General features: G+C 46.8%; 1 protein-coding gene across 1 annotated transcript in view; it reads right to left on the minus strand.

Annotated features, from left to right (window-relative positions):
* LOC147108059 (spindlin-1-like) overlaps window positions 1–15,587 on the minus strand; it is a 121,063-nt gene that overhangs the window by 31,824 nt on the left and 73,652 nt on the right. The gene's annotated exons all lie outside the window — the stretch shown is intronic.

The following is a 15,587-nucleotide window of genomic DNA, read 5'->3' on the forward strand; positions in this document are numbered from 1 at the left end:
ATCAAAAGCAGAATGCAATTTCCGTTCGCCCATCACCCCTGTTGCTCACTGACCTACATTGGCTCCTGGTTAAGCAACACCTCGATTTCAAAATTCTCATCCTTGTTTTCAAATCCCTCCATGGCCTCGCCCCTCCCTATCTCTGTAATCGCTTCCAGCCACCCCCCCGCCCCCCCGAGATATCTGCGTTCCTCTAATTCTGCCCTCTTGAGGATCCCTGATTATAATCGCTCAACCTTCGGTGGCCGTGCCTTCTGTTGCCTGGGCCCTAAGCTCTGGAATTCCCTGCCTAAACCTCTCCGCCTCGCTACCTCTCTTTCCTCCTTTAAGACACTCTTTAAAACCTACCTCTTTGACCAAGCTTTTCTGCCCTAATTTATCCTTATGTCAAATTTTTTATCTTAAAATACTCCTGTTCAGCGCCTTGGGATGTTTTACTACATTAAAGGCGATATATAAATACAAGTTCTTCTTGTTGTTGTTATGTCACTGAATTCAGGACAAGCAAAAGGGACCAAATTTGGGAGCGAGGGGATTGAGCCTGCATCTTCGGATCTTAAAAGAAGTGGCTGCAGAGAGAGTGGATGCATTGGTTGTGATCTTCCAAAATTCCCTAGACTCTGGAAAGGTCCCAGCGGATTGGAAAACCGCAAATGTAACGCCCCTATTCAAGAAAGGAAGGAGACAGAAAGCAGGAAACTATAGACCAGTTAGCCTAACATCTGTCATTGGGAAAATGCTGGACTCCATTATTAAGGAGGTAATAGCAGGACATTTAGAAAATCATAATACAATCAAGCAGAGTCAACATGGTTCTTTGAGGATGTAATGAGCAGGGTGGATAAAGGGGAACCAGTAGATGTAGTGTATTTGGATTTCCAAAAGGCATTCGGTAAGGTGCCACATAAAAGGTTACTGCACAAGAGCTCATGGTATTGAGGGTAATATATTAGCATGGATAGAGGATTGGCTAACTAACAGAGAACAGAGAGTGGGGATAAATGGGTCATTTTCAGGTTGGCAAACTGTAACTAGTGAGGTGCCACAGGGATCAGTGCTGGGGCCTCAACTATTTACAAGCTATATTAATGACTTGGATGAAGGGACTGAGTGTACTGTAGCTAAATTTGCTGATGATACGAAGATAGGTGGGAAAGCAAGTTGTGAGGAGGACGCAAAGGGCAGGATTTTCATTGAGCCGTGGAGGCGGGATTGGAGGCGTGCGGGGGGTTAAAATCTTGAAATCGGGGGGCACGAACCCATCCCGCCCCCATGCCAGTTTCAAAGGAGGCGGGTAACCGACTCGCGCTGGGACCCGCCTCCCCGAGGCGGGAAGGGGATTAGTGCCAATTAACTGCCTGTTAACAGGTAGTTAACAGGCAGTTTTTAGCCTAATCCCTATTTTCATTGGTGAAGTGTGGGATTCCCGACGGCGCCAAACCACACCAAGTTAGCGAGGCGGGCCGTCGGGCTGAAGTGCTTGGAGGGGTCGAGATGTCCGGTGTACAGGTGAGTGATGAGTGCAGAGGTAAGTGTGTTTGGTATGTTTAAAGAAGTTTTACTTACCTTTACAGCCTTCCTTCCTTCAGGTCTCGGGAGTCCCTCATCTCACCGGCACAGAAAGCAGAATGGCTCTGTCAAAAATTGCAGCATTCAGCTTTCTGTTCCGGGAAGATCTTGAAATCATCCTGAGAGGAAGGAATTAACTTAGAGTACAGATTGTCAGTGTTTGACAGCTTCAAAGAGTTGTCAAACGCTGATATTTCATCTATCAAAAGGTCTTGACAGATGAAATGTCAATCTGTGATGTCACCTGTTGCCGGGTGGCCCTTAATTGGCCTGCTGAGCCCGCTGGGCGGGCTCAACAAGATCAATCAAGTCAAAATCGCATGGGTTGGCTAGAACTCGATGAAGGCGGGACTACAACCCCGAAAGTTGTAGTCCCGCCTCCTCAATGAAAATCCAGCCCGAGTCTGCAAAGGGATATAAATAGGTTAAGTGAGTGGCCAAAAATTTGGCAGATGGAGTATAATGTGGGAAAATGTGAGGTTATCCACACTGGTAGGAAGAATAGAAAAGCAAAATATTATTTAAATGGAGAGAGACTACAGAATGCTGAGGTACAGAGGGATCTGGGTGTCCTCGTACATTTAAAACATTTTTTTTTATTCGTTTATGGGATGTGGACGTCGCTGGCAAGGCCAGCATTTATTGCCCATCCCTAATTGCCCTCGAGAAGGTGGTGGTGAGCTGCCTTCTTGAACCGCTGCAGTCCGTGTGGTGAAGGTACTCCCACAGTGCTGTTAGGGAGGGAGTTCCAGGATTTTGACCCAGCGGACGATGAAGGATCGGCCGATATACTTCTTAGTCAGGATGGTGTGTGACTTGGAGGGGAACTTGGAGGTGGTGGTGTTCCCATGCGCCTGTTGGCCTTGTCCTTCTAGGTGGAAGAGATCGCAGGTTTGGGAGGTGCTGCCGAAGAAGCCTTGGCGAGTTGAAACACAAAATGTTAGCATGCAGGTACAGCAAGTAATTAGGAAGGCAAATAGAATGTTGGCCTTTATTGCGAGGGGGATGGAATATAATAGTAGGGAAATCTTACTACAACTGTACAGGGCGTTGGTGAGACCACACCTGGAGTACTGCGTACAGTTTTGGTCTCCTTATTTAAGGAGGGATATACTTGCATTGGAGGCAGTTCAGAGAAGGTTCACGAGGTTGATTCCTGGGATGAAGGGGTTGTCTTATGAGGAAAGGTTGAGCAGGTTGGGCCTATACTCACTGGAGTTTAGAAGAATGAGAGGGGATCTTATTGAAACATATAAGATTCTGAGGGGACTTGACAGGGTAGATGGTAAGAGGATGTTTCCCCTCATGGGGGAATCTAGAACTAGGGGGCATAGTTTCAGAATAAGGGGTTGCCCATTTAAGACAGAGATGAGGAGGAATTTCTTCTCTCAGAGGGTCGTGAATCTTTGGAATTCTCTACCCCGGAGAGCTGTGGAGGCGGAGACATTGAATATATTCAAGGCGGAGATAGACAGGTATTTGAACTACAGGGGAGTCAAGGGTTATGGGGAACAGGCAGAAAAGCGGAGTTGAGGCAAAGGTCAGATCAGCCATGATCTTATGGAATGGCGGAGCAGGCTCGAGGGGCTAAATGGCCGACTCCTGCTCCTATTTCTTATGTTGTTAAAATGCTGTGAATGCTGGACATCTGAAATAAAAAGAGCCATGGCTCAGTGGTACTCTCGTCTTTGGAGTCAGAAGATTGTGGGTTCAAGTCCCACTCCAGAGATTTGAGCATATATAATCCAGGCTAACACTTCAATGCAGTACTGAGGGAGTGCTGCACTGTCAAGAGGTGCCGTCTTTCGGATGAGACATTAAATTGAGGCCCCGTCTGCTCGCTCAGGTGGACGTAAAAGATCCCATGGCGCTATTTTGAAGAAGAGCAGGGGGAGTTCTCCTCGGTGTCCTGGTCAATATTTATCTCTCAACCAACATCACCAAAACAGATTATCTGGTTATTATTACATTGCTGTCTGTGGGAGCTTGCTGTGCGCAAATTGGCTGTCGTGTTTCCTACATTACAACAGTGACTACACTTCAAAAAATACTTCATTGGCTGTAAAGCGCTTTGGGAGGTTGCAAAAGGCGCGATATAAAGGCACTTAAAAAAAAAAAATATATACCAGATGTCCAATTTTTGAAACGAGATCTCCAATTTCCCACTTCTGTTACTTATTACAGAGTTGTATTTATATCACACTGATCACACTGCAGGAAAGTCTCCAAGCATTTCCCATACAATAAATTACTGTGAAGTTAAGGGATTTCTTATGTCGACAATTGTCTCAGCCATTTTGCACAGAGCAAAACCTTCCGTCAAAACCTTCAATAAAAACATAAAATGCTGGAAATACCCAGCAGGTCAGGCAGCATCTGTGGAGCGAGAAACAAAGAGTTAACATCTCTTGACTCATTCTTCTTGACTTGTCTGCAGCCTTTGACATGGTTGACCACTCCATCCTTCTCCAACGCCTCCTCACTGTCGTCCAGCTGGGCGGGACTGCGCTCGCTTGGTTCCATTCCTATCCATCTAATCGTAGCCAGTGAATCACCTGCAATGGCTTCTCTTCCCGCTCCCGCGTCGTTACCTCTGGTGTCCCCCAAGGATCTATCCTTGGCCCCCTCCTATTTCTCATCTACATGTTGCCCCTTGGTGACATCATCCGAAAACACAGCGTTGGTTTCTACATGTACGCTGGCGACACCCAGCTCTGCCTCACCACCACTTCTCTCGACCCCTCCACGGTCTCTAAATTGTCAGACTGCTTGTCCGACATCCAGTTCTGGATGAGCAAACACTTTCTTCAATTAAATATTGGGAAAACCGAAGCCATTGTTTTCGGTCCCTGCCACAAACTCCGTTCCCTAGCCACTGACTCCATCCCTCTCCCTAACATCTGTCTGAGGCTGAACCACACTGTTCGCAACCTTGGTGTCATATTTGACCCTGTAATGAGCTTCCGACCACATATCCGCAGCATAACAAAGACCACCTATTTCCACCTCCGTAACATCGCCCGTCTCCGCCCTTGCCTCAGCTCATCCGCTGCTGAAACCCTCATCCATGCCTTTGTTACCTCTAGACTCGACTATTCCAACACACTCCTGGCTGGCCTCCCACATTCCACCCTACGTAAACTTGAGGTCATCCAAAACTACGGCTGCCCATGTCCTAACTCGCACTAAGTCCCGTTCACCCATCACCCCCTGTGCTCGCTGACCTACATTGGCTCCCGGTTAAGCAGCGCCTCGATTTCAAAATTCTTATCCTTGTTTTCAAATCGCTCCATGGCCTTACCCCTCCCTATCTCTGTAATCTCCTTCAGCCCCACAACCCCACCACCCTCCCCCCCCACCCGAGATATCTGTGCTCCTCTAATTCTGCCCTCTTGAGCATCCCTGATTATAATCGCTCAACCTTTGGTGGCCGTGCCTTCTGCTGCCGAGGCCCTAAGTTCTGGAATTCCCTGTCTAAACCTCTCTGCCTCGCTACCTGTCTCTCCCCTTTAAGATGCTCCTTAAAACCTACCTCTTCCACCAAGCTTTTGGTCACCTGCCCTAATTTATCCTTATATGGCTCGGTGTCAAATTTTTTGTCTTAAAATACTCCTGTGCAGCGCCTTGGGACGTTTTACTACGTTAAAGGCGCTATATAAATACAAGTTGTTTTTGTTGTTTTGGGTTGATGACCCTTCATCAGAACGGGAAAAAGTTAGAGATGTAACAGGTTTTAAGCAAGTTACAGAGGCAGAGAAAGGGGTGCTGGAGGGGAGGAAAGAATAAAAGGGAAGGTCTGCGATAGGGTGGAAGGCAGGAGAGATTAAATGACAAAAGGGATGATGGTGCAAAGCAAAAGGGGAGTGGTAGTAGGACAAGTAAAGAAACAAAAGATGGGTCTAGAGGAGGTGTAAATGACAACAACAGAATCATTGCGAACAGCTGCTGTCCGGAAAAATGGGAGCAGTGGTTATGATTTGAATTTGTTGAACTCAATGTTGAGTACAGAAGGCTGTAAAGTGCCTAATCGAAAGATGTGGTGCTGTTCCTCGAGCTTACGTTGGAACTGCGTCGGAGGCCGAGGACAGAGAGGTCAGAGCGTGAGTGGGGCGGAGACCTCGCTGTCCTCGGCTTTTAAGCAAGTGCAGAGCCAGGGAAAAGGGAAAGAACAATAGAGAAAGGATCGGGTGGAAGGCAGAAGTGATTAAACGACGTAAGTGATGGGGCAAGGCAAACGGGCTGATAATGGGACAAGTACAGAAACAAAAGCTGGGTTCAGATTTTTTTCCCCTGTTCCCCCCCTTTCCCCAGGCTCTGTACTTGTTTAAAAGCTGCAACATTTTCCAATTCTGAGGAAAGTTCATTAACCTGAAACGTTAACTCTGTTTCTCTCTCCACAAATGCTGCCTGGCCCGCTGAGTGTTTCCAGCATTTTATGTTTTTATTTCAGGTTTGCTGCATCCGCAGTATTGTGCCTTTGTTTTAAATGCAAAAGCGAATCAAGGGAGAGAGTCCGAGAAAATGGAACGCGCGCTTGAGATGGCTGCATCTCCAATGTTATAAATGCTGATTTTGGGGGTTACACCATGCTCCTCACAGAAAACAGCATCTCGGAACACTTTGCAAGGTGGATGAAGTGACACTGAGCAGGCAATGGATGAACTTGGGGGAGTCGGGAAGACCAATAGAACAGTCGAAAAGGAGGGCTTTGAGGAGGCTTTTGATGGCAGGATGGGGATATAGCAAGGCAAGGTAGTTTTGGGAGAGAGTGGCTACCCTCCAATGGTGGAGTAGAGGAGCAAGCAGTAATCCTGAATCAGAAGGTGCATGCAGGAACGTATGGCTGGAGCTTGCTTCGATAGACTGGACTGCTGACGAGGTCGAAACAAAGTCCATGTCCCACGCTTCCGGTTTCTGAACATTTCAGCTGATGCAAAAAAGTTTACAGCAAAGACGATTTATTACCTCAGTCAGAAATCTGCCAAAGTCCTTCACATGCAATTAATTACTTTGAAGTACGGTGACTTATTTAGGCAAAACACAGCAGCCAATGTGTACAGCAGGAGAACCTCTTTGAAGCGTCAAGGCCTGTTTAGATCCTCAGTAGGGAAATGGCACCTTCGACAATGCAGCAGTCCCTCAGCACTGCCTTGAACTGGTGGCCCAGATTATCACCTCAAGTCTTTGAGTCAGATAGTTCCAACTTCAAGCTCCACTCTGAGGCAACAGTGCTGCCAAGCTGATTAAAGTTAATATATTGGCCCAGAAATTCGGGTCCCAATGCATGAGTACGCATGGGATACTCACCCATAGGCCCAACAAAAGTGCCGGTTTCGTGCATGCACTGCGCATGCGCAGGAAACCGGCACTTCCGTTCCCCTGAAAGAAGGGGTTAACAGGTGGAACGCGTGCGCCGGAGAGGCAGCGCGAACGCATCGAACTTACGTTTTTTTTGCAGGTTTCTCCGGGAGGGTAAGTCTCCAGCAGTTACACTTTTAAAAAGCAGGCGCAAGGCCTGCTTTTAACAAGGTAAGTGGTGAATTAATTAAAATTAAAACTTTTTTCCACAGGTTTATTATTTTTAAATACTTTAAAGAAAGGTAAGTTTATTTTTAGCCCCATTAGAAAATGTAATTAATTTTTTCAAAGATTTTAATTATTGTTTAAAATAGTTATTTCATGTAATTTATAGTTATTTTAAAAATGTGATGTTTTTAAAAAATGTATTTGAAGTTTTAGTGATGTTTTGGGGCTTATAGTATTTATAGGTTTGACAGGTCTTCCTGTCAAACTTATGAATGAAGCATTCCCTGCTACCATTAGCTCTCCATGGCCCACGTGATCCCAGGGGACGCATCGAACTAACTGCGCCCCTGGGATACACAAACACTGCGCGCCGGCAGTTGGAGCAGGCCCAGGATCGGAATTCCACGCGGGCCCACAGCACAAAGGCCGGCGCGGTAGGTAAGTGCAGGTCGGGGGCTTGCACCCGTGGGAGGGTAGCCCCCGACCGGAATTTCTGGGCCAATGTCTTGAAGCTTTAAATCCCTCTTTAATGGCAGGCCTTCTTTACAGGTGTTGATGTGAGTGCACTGAGTGAATTAGGTCCCTTGGCTTGGGTTTCTTGTATGGAAATAGTAGAGGCTGCTCACATTCTGCTTGGGCGTTCACTTGCCTTAATTCTTCATCTTAACAGCCTTGTATATACTAAAATGGTAATGGATTGCAGTGCAAGCCATTGACTTTTTTTTTAACACTGTACAGTCAAAGCTCAATTATTTTCCTTATTGGAGCGGAGATTCCCAATGGATCATGGAAATTCGCAGATAATTCTTTCCATTGAAATAAACCTCATCAACTTCTTAGCTTTATCTTAAATTCAAATCTTTTTTTTTTAAACTTCCTGTAGAACTGCTCACGATTAAAAGACTTGCATTTCTATAGTGCTTTTCACAACCTCAGGCCGTTCCAGCGCGTTTTACAGTCAATGAAGTACTTTTGGAGTGTAGTCACTGTTGTAATGTAGGAAATGCAGCAGCAAAATGCACACAGCAAGCTCCCACAAACAGCAATGTGATAATGACCACATAATCTGGTTTATGTTTTTAGTAATGTTGGGTGAGGGATAAATATTGGCCTGGACACCGGGGAGAACTCCCAATCTTCTTCGAAATAGAGTTATGGGATCTTTTACATCAACCCAAGAGGGTAGACGGGGCCTCGGATTAACAACATGGGCTAGTGAGTGGAGCAGCCAAGCATGACATAGGATTACACAGGATATACGGCACAGAAACAGGCCATTCGGCCCAACCAGTCCATGCTGGTGTTTATGCTCCACACGAGCCGCTTCCCGTCTTTCCTCATCTAACTATCAGCATAACCCTCTATTCCCTTCTCCCTCATAGGGTTATCTAGCCTCCCCTTAAATGCATCTATACTACAGGAAACTTTGGTTTATCCGGAGGTTGTATGGCCGGAAACTTTGCTCTAACGGCAGAAATCAGCAGCCGTTTTAGTTCGTTTTTTTTTCTTCTCCTAGCATTCTGTTAACAGGCAGGCTCTGGAAAGCGTCTTTGTAGCTTAGCAACAGCTTCAGAGACGCTTCAAGGTACGGGCCGAGTGTTTACGAGCTGTTGCTGAGCAACAGTGTTTGTTGTCAAATACGGAGATTTTCATCTCTGTATGCTTCAACGTTGACTTTGCATGTCCGACACTTTTGATAGATCGGCAACACGCCGGTCCCGTCGGTGCCGGATATCAGAACTTTTCCTGTATTTACCTCAACCACTCCCTGTGGTAGCGAGTTCCACATTCTCACCACTCTCTGGGTAAAGAAGTTTCTTCTGAATTCCCCATTTGATTTCTTGCTGACTATCTTATATTGATGGCCTCTAGTTATGCTCTTCCCCACAAGTGGATACACTCTCTCTGTATCCACTCTATCAAAACCTTTCATCATTTTAAAGACCTCTTTTAGGTCACCCCTCAGCCTTCTTTTTTCAAGTGAAGAGAGAGCCAGCCTGTTCATCCTTTCCTGATAGGTATATCCTCACATTTCTGGTATCATCCTTGTAAATCTTCTCTGCATCCTCTCCAGTGCCTCTACATCCTTTTTATAATATGGCGACCAGAACTGTACACAGTACTCTAAGTGTGGTCTAACCAAGATTCGACACAAGTTTAGCATAACTTCACTACTTTTCAATTCTATCTCTCTAGAAATAAACCTTAGTGCCTGGTTTGCCTTTTTTATGGCCTTGTTAACCTGTGTCGCTACTTTTAGTGATTTGTGTATTTGTACTCCGAGATCCCTTTGTTCCTCTACCCCACCTAGACTCGCACCCTCCAAGTAATAAGTGACCTCCCTATTCTTCCTACCAAAATGTAATACCTCACTTATCTGTGTTGAATTTAATTCGCCAATTATATGCCCATTCTGCAAGTTTATTAATATCTTCCTGTAATTTGTTGCAGTCCTCCTCAGTATTAATTATCCCCCCCAATTTGGTGTTGTCCGCAAATTTAGAATTTGTGACATACAACACAGGGCAATGGAGCAGTGGTTGGACAAAGTAGGAGCTGGAGCAAAGATGGGCCTGAGTGGAAGCAGGTGATGGAGTGGGTCCAGTGTCCGATGATCCAGGGAGCAGCATAATCAAAGGCCCGAGTCAGGCAGCACAGGTATTCCTGAGACTGACCCAGGGGGAGCTAAGCTGCTCCCAGAGCCCAAGACGAGAGGCCCAGGCATGGCCCAATTAATGGCCTCTACGGGTTTCAGTCCTATCAGAGCTTTCATAGTGTTGGACAGGATGGGGAGGTGGGGGACTGGGTGATGTTTACAAATGCTAAGTCCTGGCATTTTCCTTGAATAGCCACTCTTGCTGCCAATCATAAAAGAAACCTAGTACAGTACGTTGTAGTCTGCTTTCTGGTTGAGCCTCTTCATTCAGTCTAACTAACAGTGGTACCTGTGGAAAGCCCAATAAACTCAAGCCCCGGGCATCTGGAAGAGGAGTAGGCCTCAGGGTGGAAATGTTTTTTGCAATTTCAAAACACAGAAAAGACAATAGTTTGGGTAAGTTGACTCATGCTGTTGTTATATAACAAACATTATTTTTAGCATCATATACATGGGAAACTGACAAAACATGATAGTGGCCAAATACATTTTCAACAATGTAATTTGGTTTCTATTCTTATTAGTTGCTCTAATGGCAGCTGTTTGCTGAGGCTCTACTGGCTGTTTTCATACCGGCTTGCTACTTATTCATTAGTAAGTGTCCCACCTGTTCAGTTGTTGATTTGTTACATAGAATTACATCGGATATACAGCACAGAAACAGGCCATTCGGCCCATCCAGTCCATGCCGGCGTTTATGCTCCACTCGAGCCTCCTCCCGTCTTTCCTCATCTAACTCTATCAGCGTAACCCTCCATTCCCTTCTCCCTCATATGTTTGTCTAGCCTCCCTTTAAATGCATCTATACTATTCACTTCAACCACTCCCTGTGGTAGCGAGTTCCACATTCTCGCTACTCTCTGGGTAAAGAAGTTTACTTCTGAATTCCCTATTTGATTTCTTGGTGACTATCTTTTACGAATATATCTGACTCAATCGTGATTTTTTTTTAAGCTTGTGGCGTGACGACCACGCCTGACTCTGAGGCATTTAACACCTTACAGACAATACAAAGATTTTTTTTTTAAAAACAACTAGGTTCTGGCATAACAACAGAAAGTGCTGGAAAAACTCAGCAGGCCAGGCAACATCTGTGGAGAGAGACACAGTTAACGTTTCAGGTCGAAACCCTTCTTCAGAACTGAGAAAAAAGCAGGAAATGAAACAGATTAAAAGGCCAGTTTGGGGGCTGGGAAATGGGGGAGGGGATGAAAAAACAAAAGGGAAGGTGAAGAGACATTAAGAGATACAGGAAACTTTCGATTAACCAGCCACTAAATAACCGGAACGCTCTATCCACCGGCAAAATTCAGGAGTTGGTTCAGATAACTTTTTTTACTTTTAGTTACTTTTTTTACTCATTTGTGGCTGTGCAAGCGTGTAGCTGAAGCTGTTGCTAAGCTACAGAGACACTTGCAAGTTGTGCCGATTGTTTTGAAGCTGTTGGGTTTGTTGCTTTAGACGGAGCTCTGAGCTCCGTATGTTTTAACTATAGCGTTCGGTTATCCGGCATTGTTGATGGACCGGCACCAGGTCGGTCCCGTCCGTGCCGGATACCAGAAAGTTTCCTGTATTCAAGACGAGACGAGATGGTAATAGGACAGGTAAAGAGACAAAAGACGGCTCTAGATGAAGTGTGAAATGCGCTGGCAGAGTGAGAGACAGCTGCCATGTGGGAGAGAGAAAAAAGGAAAAGGCACAAACCAAAAGGTGTGGATAAAAAATATATAAAAATGTAATAGGGGCCGAGGTTATGATCTGAAATTGTTGAACTCGATATTGAGTCCGGAAGGCTGTAAAGTGCCTAATCGGAAGATGAGGTGCTGTTCCTCGAGCTTACGCTGAGCTTCCATGGAACAATGCAAGAGGCCGAGGACGGCGAGGTCCGAGTGGGAATGGAACGGTGAATTGAAATGACAGGCGACCGGAAGCTCGGGGTCACCCTTACGGACTGAACGGAGGTGTTCCGCAAAGCGGTCACCCAATCTGCGTTTGGTCTCCCCAATGTAGAGGAGACCGCATCGTGAGCAGCGAATACAGTATACAGCTCATCGCCGCCGGTCTCCCAACTTCACACAAATTCTGGCGGGACACGCAAAGATGCTACTGTACCCGAAAGCAGATTCACCAATCGAATCCATGAAAGGAGATTCAGTAAAGGAGCCCAGTTGACATTGCTGGCTCCCAGCATCTCATGTCCATCAACAGAGGAACTCTCATCTTTGTTCCAATATATTATGATGCTACCCAACAACCTGATATTGTAGAGGCTGTGTGCAAATGGTCATTTCTTACATATAAAAACAGTCAGCCCAAAAGGACAGCACACTGGCATTTGAAACAACCAAGTTCCATAACGTGGAAGAGGACTGATTTGCAGGGTAATGGGGAGAAAGCTGGAGCGTGGGAATAAATTGGACAGCTCAAAGAGCCGGCACAGGCATGACGGGTCGAATGGGCTCCTTCTGTGCTGTAGATTCTATGCGGGGAATTTTAACTCCCCAGAAATGGGTGGGTTTGGGTCGGGTGGGATGTAAAAAAAATTTAAAACCGCAAACCCCAACAGCCTCGAACCCGCGAGTCGCTCATTTAAATATTTTAATGAGGTTGTGTGCCTCAGGTTTCATCACCACCCCAAGTTTAATGGACCTTGGGAAACCCAGCAGCTAAAGGGTGGTGGGGGGGGGGGGTTGCGAGAACTGTGCATGGAAGAGGTACGTGCCTTTCCAGCACTGCTTGTGAGCCAGGAGGAGCAGGAGTGCGTCCTTCCCAGCCGCCCCAAGCTAACCTGCTTCCCCAATCACCCCCCACCATATCAGCGATCCACCCCCCCTCCCCACCATGATCGGACATCGCCCCACGGTTACCAACCCCCATTTCTGCCCCCCGATTTGTCTCCGACTGCCCCCCCCCCCGCCACCCCACGTTACAAGTCACACTGTGTTAGCTGTGGCTCAGTGGGCAGCACTCTCACCTCCGAGTCAGAGGTCATGGGTTCAAGTCCCACGCCAGGGACCTGAGCACATAAATCTAGGCTGACACTCCAGTGCAGTGCTGAGGGAGTGCTGCACTGTCGGAGGTGCCGTCTTTCGGATGAGACATTAAACCGAGGCCCCGTCTACTCTCTCAGGTGGACGTAAAAGATCCCATGGCACTATTTCGAAGAAGAGCAGGGGAGTTCTCCCCGGTGTCCTGGGGCCAATATTTATCCCTCAATCAACATCACTAAAACAGATTATCTGGTCATTATCACATTGCTGTTTGTGGGAGCTTGCTGTGCACAAATTGGCTGCCGCGTTTCCTACATTACAACAGTGACTGCACTTCAAAAAGTACTTCAATGCCTGTAATGTGCCTTGAGATGTCCGGTGGTCATGAAAGGCGCTATATAAATGCAAGTCTTTCTTTTTTATTTTACCCAACCGCAGCACAAACGAAGCTGCTTGTGGGCTGCGGCCTCTTCTGGAACATTTCCCACCCGACAGGGAGCCAAGCCCGTCAATCAGGCTCGCATTGCTAGCTGGAAATCCTGTTACAACTTTCCAATTTTTCTTCCCTTTTCTCCCACCCTCTCAGAAGCTGCCAACTCTCGCTGGGACATGGATGCACAGAGAGTTGGCAGCCCTCCAAGTCCACTCTTCCAAGTGGCCAATCTTCATGCCGAGTCTGGACAGTGGGCATTGGCAGGCGAATCGACTGGTGGGGCAGCACAGCAGCCCGCAGTCCTGTCCTCCCGCTGATGCACTTTCAAATAGGGGCCAATGGGTAACAATCAGGAGTGGGAAGTTTGGTTGACCTTTCTAACCCAGGGACACAAATAAAGGCCCAGCATTTCGGGTCTCCACGGGTGAGTACGCACGGGGTACTCACCCGTAGGCCCAATGGAAGTGCCGGTTTCCTGCATGCACTGCGCATGCGCGGGAAACCGGCACTTCCGTTCCCCTGAAAGAAGGGGTTCAGAGTTCGAACGCGTGCGCAGGAGAGGCTGCGCGTGCGCCTGGAACTTGCGTTTTTTTTTGCAGGTTTCTCCGGGAGGGTAAGTCGCCAGAAGTTAGACATATAAAAAGCAGTCGCAAGGCCTGCTTTTTACAAGGTAAGTGGTGAATTAATTAAAATTAAACATTTTTTCCACAGATTTATTATTTTTATATACTTTAAAGAAAGGTAAGTTTATTTTTAGCCCCGTTAGAAAATTTTAAAAAAATTTCAAAAATTTAAATTGTTTAAAATAGTTATTTCATGTAATTTATAGTTTATTTTAAAAATATGATTAAAAAAAAATTATTTGAAGATTTAGTGATGTTTTGGGGCTTATAGTATTTATAAGTTTGACAGCCCTTCCTGTCAAACTTATGAATGAAGCATTCCCTGCTCTGATTGGCTCTCCATGGCCCACGTGATCCCAGGGGACGCATCGAACTAACTGCGCCCCGGGATACGCAAGCACTGCGCGCCGGCAGTTGGAGCAGGCCCAGGTTTGGAATTCCACGGGGGCCCACAGTTCAACGGCCGGCGCGCTAGGTAAGTGCAGGTCGGGGGCTTGCACCCACGGGAAGCCCCCGACCCGAATTTCTGGGCCATTAATTATGGCACTCTCACTTTTTCCCCGGCTCAACACAGACCAGGGATAATACTCGGACTTTCTTGCTCTGTATGGTTCAGTACCACCTGTTCAGCCACTGGGGAGGCTTTTTATACAGAACATCCAGCACAGAAACAGGTCATTCGGCCCAACCAGTCCATGCCAGTGTTTATGCTTCACTCGAGCCGCTTCCCGTCTTTCCGCATCTAACTATCAGCAGATTATTTCCTAACTATTTCCTTCTCCCTCGTATGGTTATCTAGCCTCCCCGTAAATGCATCTATACTACAGGTACACTATCCCTTATCCGAAAGCCTTGGGACCAGCTGAGTTCGGTTTTCGGAATTTTTCGGATTTCAGAAGGTATTATTATAAGACTGGGAAATTTGTATTTAATATAAATTGTAAAAGTTCAGGCTACCTCTTGCGACTGTTCCGTGTCTCATTCCCCTTCCTGCTTCTCTGAAAAGCCGGATATCGGCTGACTCCTACTAAGCTGGCCCGCAAATCAGGTCAGGGGTCGGAGAGAAGAATATCGGACGGGCCACGGTTCAGGTCGGGGGGGTCGGGGGGTCTGGGTCGTGGGGGGAGGGGTCGGGGTCGGGGAGGGGCCGGGGTCGGGGGGGGGTCCGGGAGGGAGAAAAGAATATCGGACGGGCCGCGGTTCGGGTCGGGTCAGGAGAAAAGAATATCGGACGGGCCGTGGTTCGGTTCGGGGAGAGAAAAGAATATCGGACGGGCCGCTGCAGCTATCGGACGGGCCGCTGTATTGTTGGGTTCACTCTCCCGGTACCTCCTTCACACTGCCCGGCTCGGCCTGCAATCTCCTACCCAGGAGGGAACTCTGTGACCCTCTGCCCTGCTCAGCTAAGTCGTGCGCCACTCTGGTCATGTCGTGCGCATGACTTACGCTGAACAAAAAAACTTTCGGTTTTTAGAGGTTTTCGGAAGTTCGGATAAAGGATAGTCTACCTGTATTCGCTTCAACCACTCCCTGTGGTAGCGAGTTCCACATTCTCAACACTCTCTCGGTAAAGAAGTTTCTTCTGAATTCCCTATTTGATTTCTTGGTGACTATCTTTTACGAATATGATATTTGACTCAATCATGATTTTATTTTTAGCTTGTGGAGTGACGATCATGTCTGCCTCTGAGTCATTTAACATCTTACAGACTATACAAAGATATATATTTTTTAAAACAACTAAGTTCTGGCAGTTCATGTCCGCTGGTCTCCCAACTTCAGACAAATTC

Source organism: Somniosus microcephalus, chromosome 13 (genome assembly GCF_052327205.1).
Source record: "Somniosus microcephalus isolate GS21.2 chromosome 13, FLI_Smic_1.0, whole genome shotgun sequence".
Taxonomy (NCBI): Eukaryota; Metazoa; Chordata; class Chondrichthyes; order Squaliformes; family Somniosidae; genus Somniosus; species Somniosus microcephalus.